This window comes from Callospermophilus lateralis (genome assembly GCF_048772815.1).
Source record: "Callospermophilus lateralis isolate mCalLat2 chromosome 11 unlocalized genomic scaffold, mCalLat2.hap1 SUPER_11_unloc_3, whole genome shotgun sequence".
Taxonomy (NCBI): domain Eukaryota; kingdom Metazoa; phylum Chordata; class Mammalia; order Rodentia; family Sciuridae; genus Callospermophilus; species Callospermophilus lateralis.
The window spans coordinates 4,908,808-4,926,007 of NW_027510155.1; the positions used below are offsets into that span (position 1 = coordinate 4,908,808).

The 17,200-nt window shown below is 34.5% G+C and overlaps 1 pseudogene; it reads right to left on the reverse strand.

The window, feature by feature from the left end:
• The window catches only part of LOC143639870 (DENN domain-containing protein 5A-like), a 45,800-nt pseudogene that overhangs the window by 5,745 nt on the left and 22,855 nt on the right, over window positions 1-17,200 (reverse strand).

Below are 17,200 nucleotides of genomic sequence, written 5' to 3' on the forward strand. Positions count from 1 at the left end.
TCATATTTTATATATTTCGATTATATTCAATATTTTTAACAGTGAAAATTATTTCTTAAGTCATAATAGGAAAGATTATAATGGCATATTTGTCACATAGATACACCAGTGTCTCAATAGATTTTTTGTAAAAAATATCATTTTTTTGTGATGTATTGCAATGAAGTTTTTTATCTTTTTTCATTGTCAATGGCTAGTTTTGTTTTCTTTCTTTCTTTCTTTCTTTCTTTCTTTCTTTCTTTTTTAAGTATTCTGTATTTATTTCCAAATTTTTCATGTAACTATGAGGTCTCGATGGATTTCTATAATGTTAAATCCTCTAGTTATATGTGGAAAAATATGTGTATATGAGTACTGAACTTTCTTACACTAATATAGCCTAGCTATTTAGTGGTCTATACCATCTGGTAATATGTCAATAACCTCTATATTTTTTCCTAAATGGCAGAACAAACATATGATGCATTTTATAGAATGTATGTCCATCAATAATTTAAGAATACTTATATATAGCCATACATGATAAAATCACAAATTATAAATAGTATGTATGCAATGTTTACTTTTGAAATTTACCTGAAGTATTTCAGGTTACTTGTTTTCTAAATGCAACATCTTGCTTTCCTGTTACTTCCAATGGTATGTTCACTCTTATTATTTTATTTTATTTTATTTTATTTTTTTTTACCAGTCACTATTTTAATGCTTAGAATACATCAGTGAGCAAAAGGTAAACCTTGCCATTGTGAAAGTTAAATGTCATTCCATTGCCCCTGGATCAAATTTCTGGAACAACCTGAGCATCAAAATAAGTATTACCTACTAAGCAAAATAAAAATCTATGATTCCATACAATAATGAACAAATAAGGGAGAATCGAATATTCTTCCCTGTAGTAGAATGTGATTTACTAAATATAAATGAAATTAGAAAAAACACTATTTTTCAATCATCATAGAAATAATTGATTCAGACCAGAATGATTAATAAAACTCTTAGATAAACATCAATGTTCATAGCAGCTCAATTCACAATAGCTAAGCTATGGGAACCAACCTATGTGCCCTTCAAAGATGAATGGATAAAGAAAATGTGATATATACACACACACAATGGAATATTACTCTGCCATAAAGAAGAATGTAATTATGGCATTTGCAGGTAAATAGATGGATCTGGAGACCATCATGCTGAGTGAAATAAGCCCATCCCCAAAAAACAAAGGCTAAATGTTCTCTCTGATATGTGGATGCTAACACACAATGCAGAGGAGGTAGAAGTTCATTGGAATGAGGGGAAATGAGGAAGATGGGAATGGGAAAAACAGTAGAATGAATCAGATATAACTTTCATATATTCATATATGCATATACAACCAGTATAACTCCATATCATGTACAACCACCAGAATGGGAAGTTATACTCCATGTATGTATAATGTGTCAATGCGCTGGGGTTGTAGTTCAGTAGTAGAGGAATTGTCTAGCATGTGTGAGGCACTGGGCTTGATTCTCAGCACCACATATACATAAATAAAATAAAAGTCCATCAACAACTAAAAAATAAATACATTAAAAATATATACTCTATTGTCATGTGTAACTAAAAAGAATAAAAATTTTTTAAAACTATTAGGCAAAACTTTGAAGATGAGTAGTAAATAATTTTTTTGTTTCCTATATTTCTATAAATTACTTTTTAATTATAACAAGAAAATAATTTTCCAGTTAAGAAATGCAGCAGACACAATCTTAACCAAGTAATGTGATCAAATTAACATCACACAAAATAGGACAATACATGCCTGACAATACATGCCTCCTAAAATGGTAAAAATCAACATTATGTGCCTCCTGATAAGAGGCACTAAGAAAACCCCAATATTGCTTCTGTGATATTCCACCCCAAAATTACTAGAATCTAATCATGAGGGACTAACTAACACAAAATGAGGAACATCCTACAAAATAACATATCTGCAATCTTCAAAAATGTTAATGTATGAAAGCAAGTAAAAGCTGAGAAAATGACAATTAAAACCAATGCATTTAGTAACTAGATTCTGGATCAAAAATGAAAAAAATAATCATAACAGATATTACTGGACAATAGTGAAACTTGAATATGGTATCAATGTTAATTTCCTAAATTTAATAATTATATAAGAGAATGTCCTCATTTTTAGGAAATAAAAGTTTGAGCATTCAGAAACCAAGAGATATGGTGTCTGTAATAATTCTCAATGGTTCAGCTATTTTCACATACATACAGAGTTCTCAGAGTACTAAAGCAAATATAGAAAAATATTAACAACTGGTGAATTTGTGAGTGGGTATACAAGAGTTCTTCGAACATTCTTTGCAACTCTTCCATAAGTTGAAAATTATTTCTAAATAAAGAGCAAAAAAAAAATATCCTCTGATGGCTATATATCTCAAGGTAAAAGCCAAAGTCCTTACAATAGCCTACAAAACCCTATACAATCAGGCCTCCATCTCCTGCTACTCTCCTTCTCACTTACTCCACTTGATCCACTCTACTTTCCTCTTTGTTCTTTGAAGCACATTCTTGTCTTAGATCACTTATCCTGTGCCTTTTAAAATACTTTTCTATAGACATAACAAGTAACTCAGAGAGGCCTAACCTAATCACCCCATTAAAAACTGGAATTTCTCTTCTCAAATACTATCCCTTTCCTGGTTTATTTTTCCTCAGAGTTTATTAACCACCATTTTGTATAATGTATTTATTGACTTAATCACCACTCTTTTTCCCACTAAAATATAATTTCCACTACAGAAAGAATTTTTATCTGTTTTGTCCACCCCGTATCTCTGGTCCTTGAAACAATACCTGCCATATAGTATGCTCTCAGTAAATATCCTGAATGAATAAATTTTATATTATTTATGTGGCTTATTAAATAAGCATCTGCTTCCTTCTTTTGACTTACTATTTTTTCCAAATCACATTCAACTGACCATTTATAAAACAAATTCAGTGAAACTAACAATGGAAAAAAGCAAAACCTTATTTTTTCAAATACATTTTCTTCATAATTAAAGGATCACCCTTTGTGAATCCTTGATTTTACTTTCAGGCTGAGGGAGGAGCAAAAATACCCCTGTAGAATAACAGCATAGAACTGATAAAACATCACTTCTGGTGACCATCACCCCTTACCCCTCTTTTTAACCTTGGTAAACAAGAATGTTAGGAAGTAGGGTTCCCCTCTGAAACTGGAGTGCTTAGCAAAAGGCAGTGAGGATCGCCAATCCAAAATGTTAGCTCCTCATGTTTCATCAATTTTTCATCCCCTACTTACCTGCAAAAGATTTGGGTTTTACTAAAACTGAAACAGCCCTTTAGTCAGTCACACTAACAAAAAATCACTCACTTTTCATGACTATGGAAAGTAGGAAGGCCCTATGCAGGCAAAAAGCTCTAGTAAGCACTGACTTACGCTGTGAATAGAGCAGGATTTGAAACTCCAGAAGGGCACAAGTAAAGAGCTGGAACACATTCTCCACCCCAAGCAGTTCAAAGACCTCTTTGACAGGAAAGTCAAATAGGGGAAGCTCATTGGTACTTGGTCTCTGGCAGATTATTGGCCCATAGACCCCTGAAAACTTCAAGGACCGGCCAGGAGGTGGGAGTGGCACCTCATAGAGTACGTTGTATATGTAGCTCTCAAGGGGCAGAGGAGGGGCTGAGGTGAAGTGACTGCCTGATGAAGTTGCTCCAGCACACGCCGACATGCCTTCATGAAGGACATGGGTGTGATGAGGCAGATACACTTAGAGACATAGAGAGTGTCCCGGCTAATGTCATAGGAGTTGAAGCGCTGAAGTTTGGTCCCAGGAGTGCCTTCACTATCTTCCATGCCACTCTGGTCTCGGCCATCAGCAAGAGGAGCATGTAGGACATCATACTCAGCATTGTGCATATGGTAAAGGGTTTGCATTGCACTGCAGATCTGCTTGCTAGTCACCTCTTCGTAAAATGTAAGGGCAAACCCAAATGTTAGAGAGCCATCCTCTCTTGTGATAATAAAGGCATGGAACTGGGGCTCCCTGGGATCAGCCTGGGTCTTGAATGCCAGCCCTTTAGGCATACATAGCATTCCCACTGCATCTTGGTCAAAGGGATTCCATTCTACATTCTCAGGATATCGGGCAAGGACCTTAGACTTGAATGTTCGTCTTAATGGTGTCTGCTCAAAATTTTCTCCTTCAGTCGTACTCGAAATGAAAGGGCTGGCACCATCCCTGGCTTTAGAAGCCTGTATGTACTGGCATAATGCCGACAGCTCGTCCGGCTCCAGCCCGGTCTCGGTGTCCAGCCCGCAGATGACAAAGTAGTCGGCGGAGCGACTGGGCGCCGAGCCCCCTCCTCCGCCGCCTCGCCGAGCAGGGCCGAGCCGGGCCGGGCTGTGCGGAGCGGCGCGGAGCCCCCGCACCCGGGCGCCCGCCCGCCCTCAGGCCGCCCCTCCCGCCGCCGCCGCTGCCGCTGCCGCCGCCGCTACCGCGGCTCGGGCCGCCGCCCCCGACCCTGGCCCGGTCCCCGCGGCCGCCGCTGCCGTGACGGGGCAGAGGGGTACCGGGCCGCCCCGCGCCGCATCCTGGACGCCTTCGCTCTGCGCCGCCGCCGCCAGCCCAGAGCGCCGCGGCCCGAGCGAGCCTGGAGCCACTCTTATTATTTTAAATGTGGCTCATTTATGTGTATTTTTCCTTTACTTTCCTTTGTATAAATTTTTTCTTTCAAAATATTGAGACTCATATTTAGTGAATGAATTCTCAGTTTTCTTTTAAATTTATTATTTATGTGTGTGATTTATTTTTTACCACAACCTAGACATATAACATATTTTTAAGAGTTATTGATGTGATAATGAAACATATTTAAGATTTATATATTATCTTTTGATACTCTATGGATATTTTTATATATATTATCTTTTGACATCTATAAAACCACCTAAATAATCAAAATAATTAATATGGCCAATGACTACAAGTATTTTCTGATATTTTTTCTAAATCTTTTCTTTTCTGCTCTTCCTCATTACCTTTCATTTAATGAATTTAATATTATTAACCAAGTCAAATACTGAGCCAGAATAAAAATTATACAGATCAATAAATTCTTTCAAAGGTAAAATACAATGTAACTAATATATATATATATATATATATATATATATATATATATATATATATATCACTAATTATGCTACACATAATATGTACATGTACTCTTGCTTTCACTATACCCTCCAGTCTCTCTAAAGGCAACACATTTGTTTTGTTGCAACTAGTTCTTTTAGAGTACTATTCTTTTATAAAATAGAAAACAAACAAACAAAAAGGAATTGTGAGCATTTATTTATTTAATTATAAAAAGAGTAGCTCATTGTGTAGGAAACCAAACCTAATATTAATCACAATTGATGCTTTGTTACTAAAGAAAATCTGTTTGATATAGAAATCAGAATAAAGAGGGGTAGCTCATAATATTGGGGCTGGGCCATTACTAGTGCTGTTATGAGAGGTTACAAGAGGGTAAGAATTGATGGGATGGGTTGAAGGAAAAATATAATGGGTATTTGTTACTACGGGCAAGATGGGGAAGATCAGGTGGAACAGGTAAAAGTGGAGCAATAGCAGATATGAGTTGGATAAGAAGTGACTGGAGAAGAAAAAAAAATAAAAACTTGAGAGGGAAAAAAATGTGGAATTTCCTGTACAGCTGTAAGAGCAGCGAGCCTGGTGTGTGGCTTACTTGTTTGATTATACCATTAACTTCCAGTTTATAAGAATTTCCAAATATGAGACAATTGGCATAAGTATTATGCTATCACAATATTTCCTGTCTTTTTCCAACTGACAGCCACCTTTTTTATCCCTGCATCTTTTATGTCCTCAGCAGTTTCTTTTTCTTTCTCAAATTGATTCTCCTATACATGTAAAAATTTCATATTATTTATATTTTATATAATTGTAACATTTTTGATATGTATAATGATGCCTCACTTAATGATGTGGTTACATTCTAGAAAATGCACCATAAGGTGCTAATGATGCAAGGTACTAACACAATTTTAGATGATATAGAAAACTACATACCTAGAATATAATTTAGCCATTACTGTACATGAAGTCCATCATTAATGAAAATGTCGTGCCACATATGATTATAGGACTTAACATTATAGCAATCAGTATAGACATCATAATGAGATAAAAAATTAGCTCTCTGGAATTAAAGACACAAAACTTAAAATAATTAGCCCTGTGGAATTAAAGACATAAAACTGGCCATTAATACAATGATAAAAGACAGAAACTGCACTGCCATGAAGGAGAAGAAATGATATTCTTTCCAAAGAAAGCTGTGGAGTATCTGCATTACAAAAAAAAATCATTGTATCATTTCCTAGGATGACATAATAAAGTATTTATTGAGAATAAAATACTTTAGTATAAAAAATAAGATATGCCAAAATTTTTACAAGAAACGGGTTTATACAGTGTATGCAGTGATGAATGACCTTAATACAAGCTACTTGGAAAGAAAAGTAAGAAGAATTGCAAAATGAAGTTCAGCCTAACGGCTAGTGCTGTAGCTCAGTTGGTAGAGCATTTGTCTAGCATGTGTGAGGAAGTGGATTTGATCTCCAGCATCACATGAAAAAATAATAAAATAAAGTTATTGTGTCTGTCTGTAACTAAAAAATATTTAAGAAAAAAAACCAGCTTTAGCATTTTAGTGAGATTATTATTCAAATTAACTTTAGAAAGGACTGTGAATATGGCTGAGGAGTTTGGAAAACCTTTTCTCAATTATCCAAAATAATAATAATAATAATAATAATAACAATAATAATAATAATATTGAAAGACAAATATAATTGTAAGTTTCCAAAGTTAAATAATGCCTTTATAAAAGGGAAATATTAAAATGTAATTTATATTTACTGTATGATGCCATTAAAGGGTACAAACTGAAGTAACAATTAGGAAAAATTGACTGTCTCACATATAACAAAATGTATGTCTTACATATGAAAAAAGAGAGAAGAAAGATTAGGCAAGAGGATCCCAAGTTTAAACTAGTCTTGGAAACTCATCCACACCATAAGCAAATTAGAGACCCTGTCTCAAACTTAAAAACAATAAAATAAAAATTCGGGTGTGATTGTGAATTTGCTCTATCAATTTGAATATGTCATGTATCTGAGATATGTGTTCCAATTATATTTAAAATGTTTTAATGAAAGTGAGATTAATGTTTTACATAAGATTAACATTGAAATCTGTAGATTTTAAAGCAGATTACCCACCATAGTTGTGGGGCTCATTCTATCAGTTGAAGGACTTTATGAAAAGCCAATTTTATTTCTTTGGAAAACTCTGGCTAACTGACACAGATAACGTTCATATATAAAAAGAACATTTGGGGCTTGGTTCATGTTCAGGGTTGGAGCATTTGTCTAGCATGTTTGAGGCATTGGGTTTGATTCTCAGCATCAAATATAAATACATTTTTTTAAAAAAATCCATCAAACATTATAAAAATAAAATTTAAAAAGAAAACATTTGTAGTTTTAGTTGACTTAGGTTTTTCTTTTTTTCATGTAAAAAGAAATAAGAGATTTATTCTTTCATAATGGATTGTATTTCCTCCCAGAAGCTTCTCCACACTTAACTTGGCTCTGCTACTTAAGTTTACCTTTGTCGCTACATGAAGGATTTTGATTATTATTGTTATTGTTATTACCACAAAAAGTCAACTATCCTGTGAGAAAAAAAATTCACGACTTCCACAGATGGAAACCATATTTCATTGCTTTTTTTTTTCAAGTGGTTATGATTTTAAAGGTCATCCTCTCACCTCCTACTTATTTGCCAGGCTTCTGTAGGGTAAACATCTTAAGCAATGGCAGCAAATTTGAAAGTGAGTCATGGAATTGAAATTTTTCTTCTCAGTGCTAAGAGCTCTGCACTTTCCCATTCTTTTACTAAATGACAATTTCTGAAAACACATCTGGCCAAGTTCATTTTCATTATTTGTGAAAAGAAACATACCCCAATTCTATACTAAGAAAAAGACATTTATGGAATTAGTTTCTAAATTACTTTCTAAAGTAAATGTATCCCCGGTGGTCTGTACAGGCCACACACACACACACACACACACACACACACACACACATACACACATACACACAAACAACAAAATGCATATTAATGAATAGTTTTAATATATCTGCTTTTGTGTTCTGGCTTTTACTTTAAATAATTACTTTAAATAATTAGGCACACTGAAAAAGAGAACAAACCTTTAAACACCAGAGAGCCTAGAGTACAGACGCCAGGTGAAGGAAGAAGTTATGCATTGCTTAATCTGCTTAAAAAATCTGCAAAACACACACACACACACACACACACACACACACACATAATCCTCTTCATGGAAAGTTAAATGTCTAGAGAGAATGAATCCCTAGAAAAGATGCAGAAGCCATTAAATACTTATCTGGGTTCACTGGTGAAGTTTTTCCCCTGTATAAATCCACTCAGGAGAAAGAAGATTTCAACTAAAATTTTCAGCCACAGAAAAATTAGTCTAAGAAGACTTCAAGAAAAGAAAGAAGGAAAAGCCATGCTATATTGTAGAAACTAAAGAATCTTAAAAAATAAGAATACTTAGTGTTTTTGTTAAAAAATTAAAAAATGACAAAAACACTGAAGTTTAAAAGTATTATGAATCACATCGGTTACACATCCACGTTTTTACATACTGCCATACTAGTGTCTGTTGTATTCTCTTGCCTTTCCTATCCTCTACTATTCCCCCTTCCCTCCCCTCAAATCACTGATGTGATTCTTCAATCTGTATATCACGTAAAAATGGGAGTTCATAACCCACTTGAATCAAATGTATGAAATATGATATGTCAAAAGCTATGTAATGTTTTGAATAACTAATAATATAAATTAAAAAATAAAAATAAAAGTATTATGAAGTACTAATAACAATAAAAACTAAATGACTTAATAAATGTAATTTTCAGGGATAAATCTATCAAACATATAATTTTAAATAAAAGTGATTATTAAATTTATGGTTCTCAGTCACCCACACCTCTAGTACTGGTTTAGAACTCAGGAGTACTTCACCTCTGAGCTGTACACACTGTTCTTTTTATTTATTTTTTTTAATATTTATTTTTTAGTTATTGGCGGACACAACATCTTTGTTCGTACGTGGTGCTGAGAATCGAACCCGGGCCGCACGCATGCCAGGCGAGCGCGCTACCACTTGAGCCACATCCCCAGCCCCTGCACTGTTCTTTTTAAATAAAATTTTTAATTTTGAAAAACTAAATTTCCCAGGCTGGCTTTAAATTAGAATTTTCTTTCTTCCATTAACCTCCAATGTTCTGGAGTTATGGCATGAGACACTGTGTGCAGCTTTTCAATCTTAAATAGACACATAAATAAATAAGACAAATAAAAATGTAATATTAGTAATGAGAAAGAATAATAACCGTAGTCAGGTAAAGATATATAAACAAAGAAAAATCCAGGATAATTGATATGTGCATTTTGCCCCAGATATTTGACTTGTGAGGCTCAATCAGAAGGATCACAAATTCAGGACAAGTTGCAGCAATTCAGCAAGACCCTAAGTGACCTAATGAGAGTCTGTGTCAAACTAAAATATTGAAAACATAGGGATAGAGGTTGATAGAAAAGTGTCACTTGGTCCAATCTCCTATAACAATATATAAATTAATAAAAAAAACACAAGAGATTACAGAAAGTGATTAATGGCATTTTGTTTCAAAACCAAGAAGGATTATTTTGTAAAATATCAAAATAGGAATCTAAGTCAATAGTTTAATATATTTAGTGCTTAATTAAGAATATGAATTTATTTACCAAAATTAATTTTTGTCTTAAACAATAAAAATCATTAGGCAATACAGACCTTTTTATAAGGAAATAAACTTGGAACATTTTAGTAGGTTTTTATAATTTCAAAATAAAATGTGGACAAAATCTTAGCTCACATTAGTATAATCAAATTAGGACAATAGCCTGAATTATCCTTGAATTAATCAGTCAAAATTTGTATAGTCAGTCCAGTACACATAAATCTCTTTTTTAATTGTTATAACTTTTTACATCATGTGTTTAGATAGTAATATAATAATCTTTTTTTAGGAAAATACTTTTATCATTAAAATATAGATGATTTTTTTTTAGGATCAAATGTGTGCTTTTTTTGGTTGAAGCATCTTTTTTCAGAATTTTTTCTAGTTATACTTTGGAACAATTTTTTGCAAACCTTAGAATTTATAAACAAATGTTGTACTTTGATAAGAAATATCAATGAAAATATTGTTAAAATCCTTAGCTATTTTGTAGACAGAATTATATTTGTTTATCATCTTATAAGTTTGTATAATAACTTGAGAATTAGAAACTACTTGAAGATTGTATTTTCTCTTAAAAGCAAATTTATAGTAAATATATTTATCTCAAATATCTGTAACTAAAAGGCAGATTATCTGATATATGTACATATAAAACACAAATTATGAGTTTTCTGTTGAAGAAAATCAATTAGACAAATATATATTAATTAAACAATTAAGTATATGTGTTAATTATTTTAGATTACCAAATATAGGTTATCTGAATACCTAGGAAAACATATATTAAGAATAAGAAAATAACTTATAATTGTATGGACTTTATGTAACCACGTGGTTTTTAAATACTTGGATCCATTTAAATTTAATTTTAATTAGGAGTGCACTCTTATATGTGATGTCACTTAATGTAACTGAAATAAGATCCTTATGCATACATGTTTAGTTTTTGTAATTATATAGTCAGGAATGAGAATAAGGATTTTTTTGTTCATCATAGGAACATTGTTGGCTTTTGTTCCTGTGGAGAGAAAATTCATCCCCATAACCTCTAGAATTAAAAGTAAAATACAAAGATGCATGTTTGATATCTCTCATTAATAGAACATTATTTAGTAACACAACTCTAGAGAAAAATCAGGATATTCAACTCAAAAACTAATTTAAATTTAAGGCTGCAATATGGAAACCTGTGGAATTAAATTTTGTCTGAAGAAGATTTTTTTTGTTGTTAGCATTTGCTGGTCAACATTTTAAAAATTCATGCTCTGAGTAGCTCCAGTAAAAATCTGAAACAGAATGTACAGGTTAGTGGCTGAAAGGCATGACAAGAAGTCCTGTCTGAGTGACTGTGGAAGAACCAATGGGAAGCCTGCAAAAAATGCAGAAGGCGGGACCAGGAAGCCCACCACTCCATCCAGGCATCTTGTGGTTACCATGGTGACTCAAACAACATGGAGTCCGCTGCCCATTGTTGGGGTAAAAGTTCCCTGATAATTTTCCTAGCTGATTGCATTTCATTTGATTTTTTTGCATTTCCCCTGCCTGGCCAAGATCCTACAGCAGTAGCAGCTTGCTTTGTCTCTGTGACTTGTGGTGGCAGTTTGTGTACTCCCACACCCTGCACTTCTTTTTGTGACACAAGGGTGCTCCAAAATTTTTTTAGCGGCAGATGCCAGAATTACCATCAGATATTATGTTAGTCTGTGTTTGGCATTCAGGTCAAGTCATTTAAGGGTTAAAAACACTGCCGGGGTCCAGCCCCAGCGGGGTCTAGGGAGTCCTGAAGGAGGAGTGGCGTCGGCAAAATGATGAGACAGGAGTTGTTCCATTTGAGCAATCTTCAGAGAGAGAGCTAAAGCAGCTTTCTCTGGGTCCCCTTTTATTACAATTTTTCTCATCATTATAGATTCACAATACGTCATTGATTATATAATTTAAAACTTTGCCAAGACATGACATTTCCTTAACCATGATTGAGAGCACACCGATCTACATTCTTCCAGGATATGACCCCCAGCCATACAATCATCAAAGTACAGAATCATCAATAAAACATGTCACCAATTTACATCCTTCAGATTTTCCCAAGATTTACTATTTTTCCCAAGATATGTTATTTCCTTATTAACTAATGCCAAACTACGTAACCAGACTCTAAGTCTTTTAGCCAATCATTAACCTAAAGTACACTTGTACTTTATTTTTAATCTAAAATTCCCATCTAAAAAAGTCCCTTTAAATCTTATATTTAAAATATCCTAAAGTTTATGAATCATCCTTAAAACATATCAGAAACCTATACAACTAAAGACTTAAGAATTTATAAACTTAAGAATCTAAATAATGGGGCTGGGGATGTGGCTCAAGTGGTAGCGCGCTCGCCTGGCATGCGTGTGGCCCGGGTTCGATCCTCAGCACCACATACAAACAAAGATGTTGTGTCCACCGAGAACTAAAAAATAAATATTAAAATTTAAAAAATAATAAAAAAAAGAATCTAAATAAAATAATATTTCTAACATTATTCTAAAACTGTGTCTTATAAACCTATTTTAATTGATTCCTAAATTTATTCTCATAAAACTGGTTGAGCTGCTTTCTCGAAGAGTTTCTTTATTTCTCAGTCAAGGTACACTAGTTCTCAAAGAGTTTGTTTCTCAGTCAAGGTGCACTAGTTCTCAAAGAATTTGTTTTTCAGAGGATAATTGTTGTCCATTATTAGGTTTGTCCACAATGTACTAAGATAGAAGAATAGCCTTTTACTTAGTCCTTGATATGCTGAGGGGTGGGTAGAACGGCCTCCAAGGCATGAACTACCTGTTCTGTTCTAGCCATCTGAAATTTAATTTGTTTGGCATTTAACATACTCATGCCTCCTGTGAGAAACATAAGCATGAAAATGCAAAGTCCCAATTACATAAAAAAGGGTCTCATGGTTTCGGTTACCCACCAACCAGCGTGGCTTTGCCAGCATTCATCCTCACTGTGACCCTGTCAAGACAGTGAGTGGGGGATCGCCTCCACCAGCTGGCCACAGGGGCTAAGACCTTATAGCACAGTGAGCAGCAGTGACTAAAGTCTTTTGTCCCCAACGGCTGAGATACAGCCATTCTGATTTATAGTACAATCATGTAGCTAAGAGGTCAGTACATATTTTCTGAGTGTTCACAAAAACAATAGAAAATTGAAATTTGCTTCCCTCCAGGTAAACATCGCATCATTTTCTCTTCCTTTTTCTCACTCTCCTAGCACAAACTTGTAGGAAGATAATAAAGGCCAAAAAAACCTTTTGTCCCCTTTTTTTAGGTGTACATGGACACAACACAATGCCTTTATTTTGATGTGTTTTTTTTATTGATTGTTTAAAACATTACAAAGCTCATGATATATCATCTTTCATACATTTGACTCGATAGGGTTATGAATTCCCATTTTTTCCCCAAATACAAATTGCAGAATCACATTGGTTACACACTCACATTTTTACATAATGGCATATTAGTGACTGTTGTGTTCTGCTACCATTGCTATCCCCTATTATCCCCCCTCCCCTCCCCTCCCCTCCCATCTTCCCTCTCTACCTCCTCTGCTGTTGTTTAATTCTCTCTCTTTTTTCCCTCCTCCTTTCCCCTCATAACCTCTTATAATTTTATGTAACATTGAAGGTCTCCTACTTTTTCCATATGCTTTCCCTTCTCTCTCCCTTTCTCTCCCCCCTCTCATCTTTGTTTAATTTTAGTCTTTTCCTCATGCTCATCCTTCCTGTTCTGTTCTTAGTTGCTCTCTTTATATCAAAGAAGACATTTGGCATTTGTTTTTTAAGGATTGGCTAGCTTCGCTTAGCATAATCTGCTCTAATGCCATCCATTTCCCTGCAAATTCTATGATTTTGTCATTTTTTAGTGCTGCATAATATTCCATTGTGTATAGATGCCACATTTTTTTATCCATTCATCTATTGAAGGGCATCTAGGTTGGTTCCACAGTCTAGCTATTGTGAATTGTGCCGCTATAATCATTGATGTGGCAGTATCCCTATAGTACGCTCTTTTAAGATCCTCAGGGAATAGTCTGAGAAGGGCGATAGCTGGGTCAAATGGTGGATCCATTCCCAGCTTTCCCAGGAATCTCCATACTGCTTTCCAAATTGGCCTCACCAATTTGCAGTCCCACCATCAGTGTACAAGTGTACCCTTTTCCCCACATCCTCGCCAACACTTATTGTTGTTTGACTTCATAATGGCTGCCAATCTTACTGGAGTGAGATGGTATCTTAGGGTGGTTTTGATTTGCATTTCTCTGACTGCTAGAGATGGTGAGCATTTTTTCATGTACTTGTTGATTGATTGTATGTTCTCTTCTGAGAAGTGTCTGTTCAGGTCCTTTGCCCATTTGTTGATTGGGTTATTTGTTATCTTATTGTTTAATTTTTTGAGGACTGAACCCAGGTCCCACACGTGCTAGGCAAGCATTCTATCACTGGGCCACAATCCCAGCCCTCCCAAATTTTTTTATAAAGATTTACAATTTTTTTTTTAAATTCACAAAAGCACTCTTTCCATGGAAAGGACTCAACTCAACAACATAGCCCATTAGCCATTTAAATATCTATATTTATTTAGAGTCTCTAGAATTATACACAAATATTAAAAATTTAAATGTCACAAATTTTCTTTCTATCTAGTTTACTTACTTTCTACAATCCAGCCCACAATACTCTGCAATCCTAAGCTTGCTTAATTTCTGGAGAGAAATACTGAATTCACTAAACTTTCTTTAATATTTAAATTAGAGTTCCCGTGCAAGCCAGCATTTGTTGCTTTTGTTCAGGGTACCTTAAAGAGTCAGCAGGATAAAATAGACACTAGTATTTCTGTATGTATACACGTGTCTTTATAACCAATGTGATTCTGCAACCTGTACACTCAGAAAAATGAGAAATTATACCCCATTTGATTCAAATGTATGATATGTAAAGATCATTGTATTGTTATGTCTAATTAAAAAAATAAAAAAAAGAGTCAGACCTTTCTGCCCACCCAGGGATGCCAATTGCTGGGTTTCTTTTCTCGTGACTAAAGGGCTCAGAGATCACTACAGCTAAATTGGGCTAATTGGGATGTGCAAAATAACCACACAAGAGACACAAATACTTTTTTGTTTGGAGTCCCTGTGATGACTCTTCTGATCTTAAGGGTATGCAGGAAGAGAGAGAACAAGAGAATGAGAGCATGTGCTGACCCCTTTTATTGATGAGAAGATATTCAAATGAGGCAAAGGGTCAGATTTCAGGGGGCTGAGACTATCTTCATGATGTTCACTGTAAGCAGGTTGATTGGCACCTGAGTAGGCCACACCCAAGGGAACAGTAAGAGAAAGGGACACACACAAGGCATTTCCATAAAAGATTCTATCCTAAAAAGGGCAAGGGGTCATATTAAAAAGGAACAGGTGAGCATAGCTTCACCCAAGGGGCTGTAAAAAGACACACTCCAACCCTCCAACCCTCAAACCCAAGAAAGGAGGGGAAAGCTCTGCCACATTTCTGTGACTGAGCGCCTAAGCACCCAGCCTGGGAGTGTGACCCAGTCATGTACAAGATTGATCTCCCACACTTATACAATGTTTGTGGGAATATAAAATATTTAACCAGTATGGGGAACACTATACCTATATGTGCAGAAGAATACATACTCCTCTGTAAGAATTTTTGGAATAGAAAATCAACATACAGATAAGATACTTTTGTAAACATGTTTATTGTGGTACTATTCACAATAAAATATGAAATCAACATATATGTCTGTCAAAAGATGAATGTGGAAAAAATTGTGACATACACACACAATGGACTTATAGTTTGTCATAAGAAAGAAAGAAACATATCATTTGCAGGACAATGAATAGAATTGGATTTTACATGTCACATAAATTAGTCAGCTAGGGAAAAATATGTATTATCCAATCTTGTATAAAGTAAAACAAGGGTAATGAGGATTAGAAAGAAAAGACAGATTATTTGTAAAACATAATGGGATTTGAGAGAGGAAGAGAGAAAAAGAGGACATAAGAAGAGGTGGATTAAATCAATTCAAGTATGCAAATAGAATAGTCAAACCCATTAATTCTAGAATTGATGTAATACAAGCACTAATCTAGAAATATAAATAAAATGCAAGTTCATTAACTTAAAAAACTGATGTGCAAAGTCTAAAACTAAAATCAGTAGAAAAACCATGCTGGAATATTTTAATAGCAATGATATTGATAATAATTTTTGGAAAATGACATAAATTAGTTTCACATTCTACCATAAAATACCTGAAGAAACCAATTTATAAAAAAACCTGATATACCTCAGTTTTTGGTGTTGAAGGCACATTGTTTTTCTTTCTCAGTTCTGAATAGGGCCCTGAATTGTGGCACACCCTAGCAGGACCATGTGTGCAAGAACATGGTTACACCTCAAACAGGAAACCAAATACAGAGCATTTGGGGTTACACTATCTAATGGGCATGCCCACTGACATAGGGATCCACCCCTGAAAACTTTTCAGGGTTCCACAACATTCTAGTGGCACCACTGGGAGACCAGATTTTTAATATGTAGGCATTTGGGGGACATTTAAAATCTGGTCCTTAATATGATACCAAAACTATGAGCAACAGTACAGAAATAGACAACCAGAACAATGTCATAACTCAAATATCCTGCTTGGCAAAGAATACAACAGTAAAAAAGCAAGAGAGTTGGAGAGTAGATTCTCAAACAAGATATATGACATGGATTAATATACAAAGTACATGATAGGCAGTTCCAATTCAAGAATAAATAATAAATAAAAACCCAGTTGAAAATGATCAAAAAATGAGAATATATATTTTCCCCAAAAAGCATAGAAATGAAAAAAATATATAAAAAGATGTTCAGTGTTAAGGATCATCATGGAAATTACTGGATATCATTGTATAATGTGTGGTCCAGGCTTTGGGGAAGTTTCTAAACTTTTTAGTGGACTTTCAGTGTTGGACAGGCAGTTATTTACATTTTTATGTCATATATATTTGTTAAGATCACAGATTTTATTAAAATATTGTTAACATGATAAAAATTGCAATCAACAATGTAAAGTTAAGGGTACATCTTCAGGTAATTGATCGGATTGTGATGGTTGTACTATTTTTAATATTAACTAACTAACTAAATAAATAAATAAATAATCTTTTTGATTGTCTGAATATTTGGATGTGGAA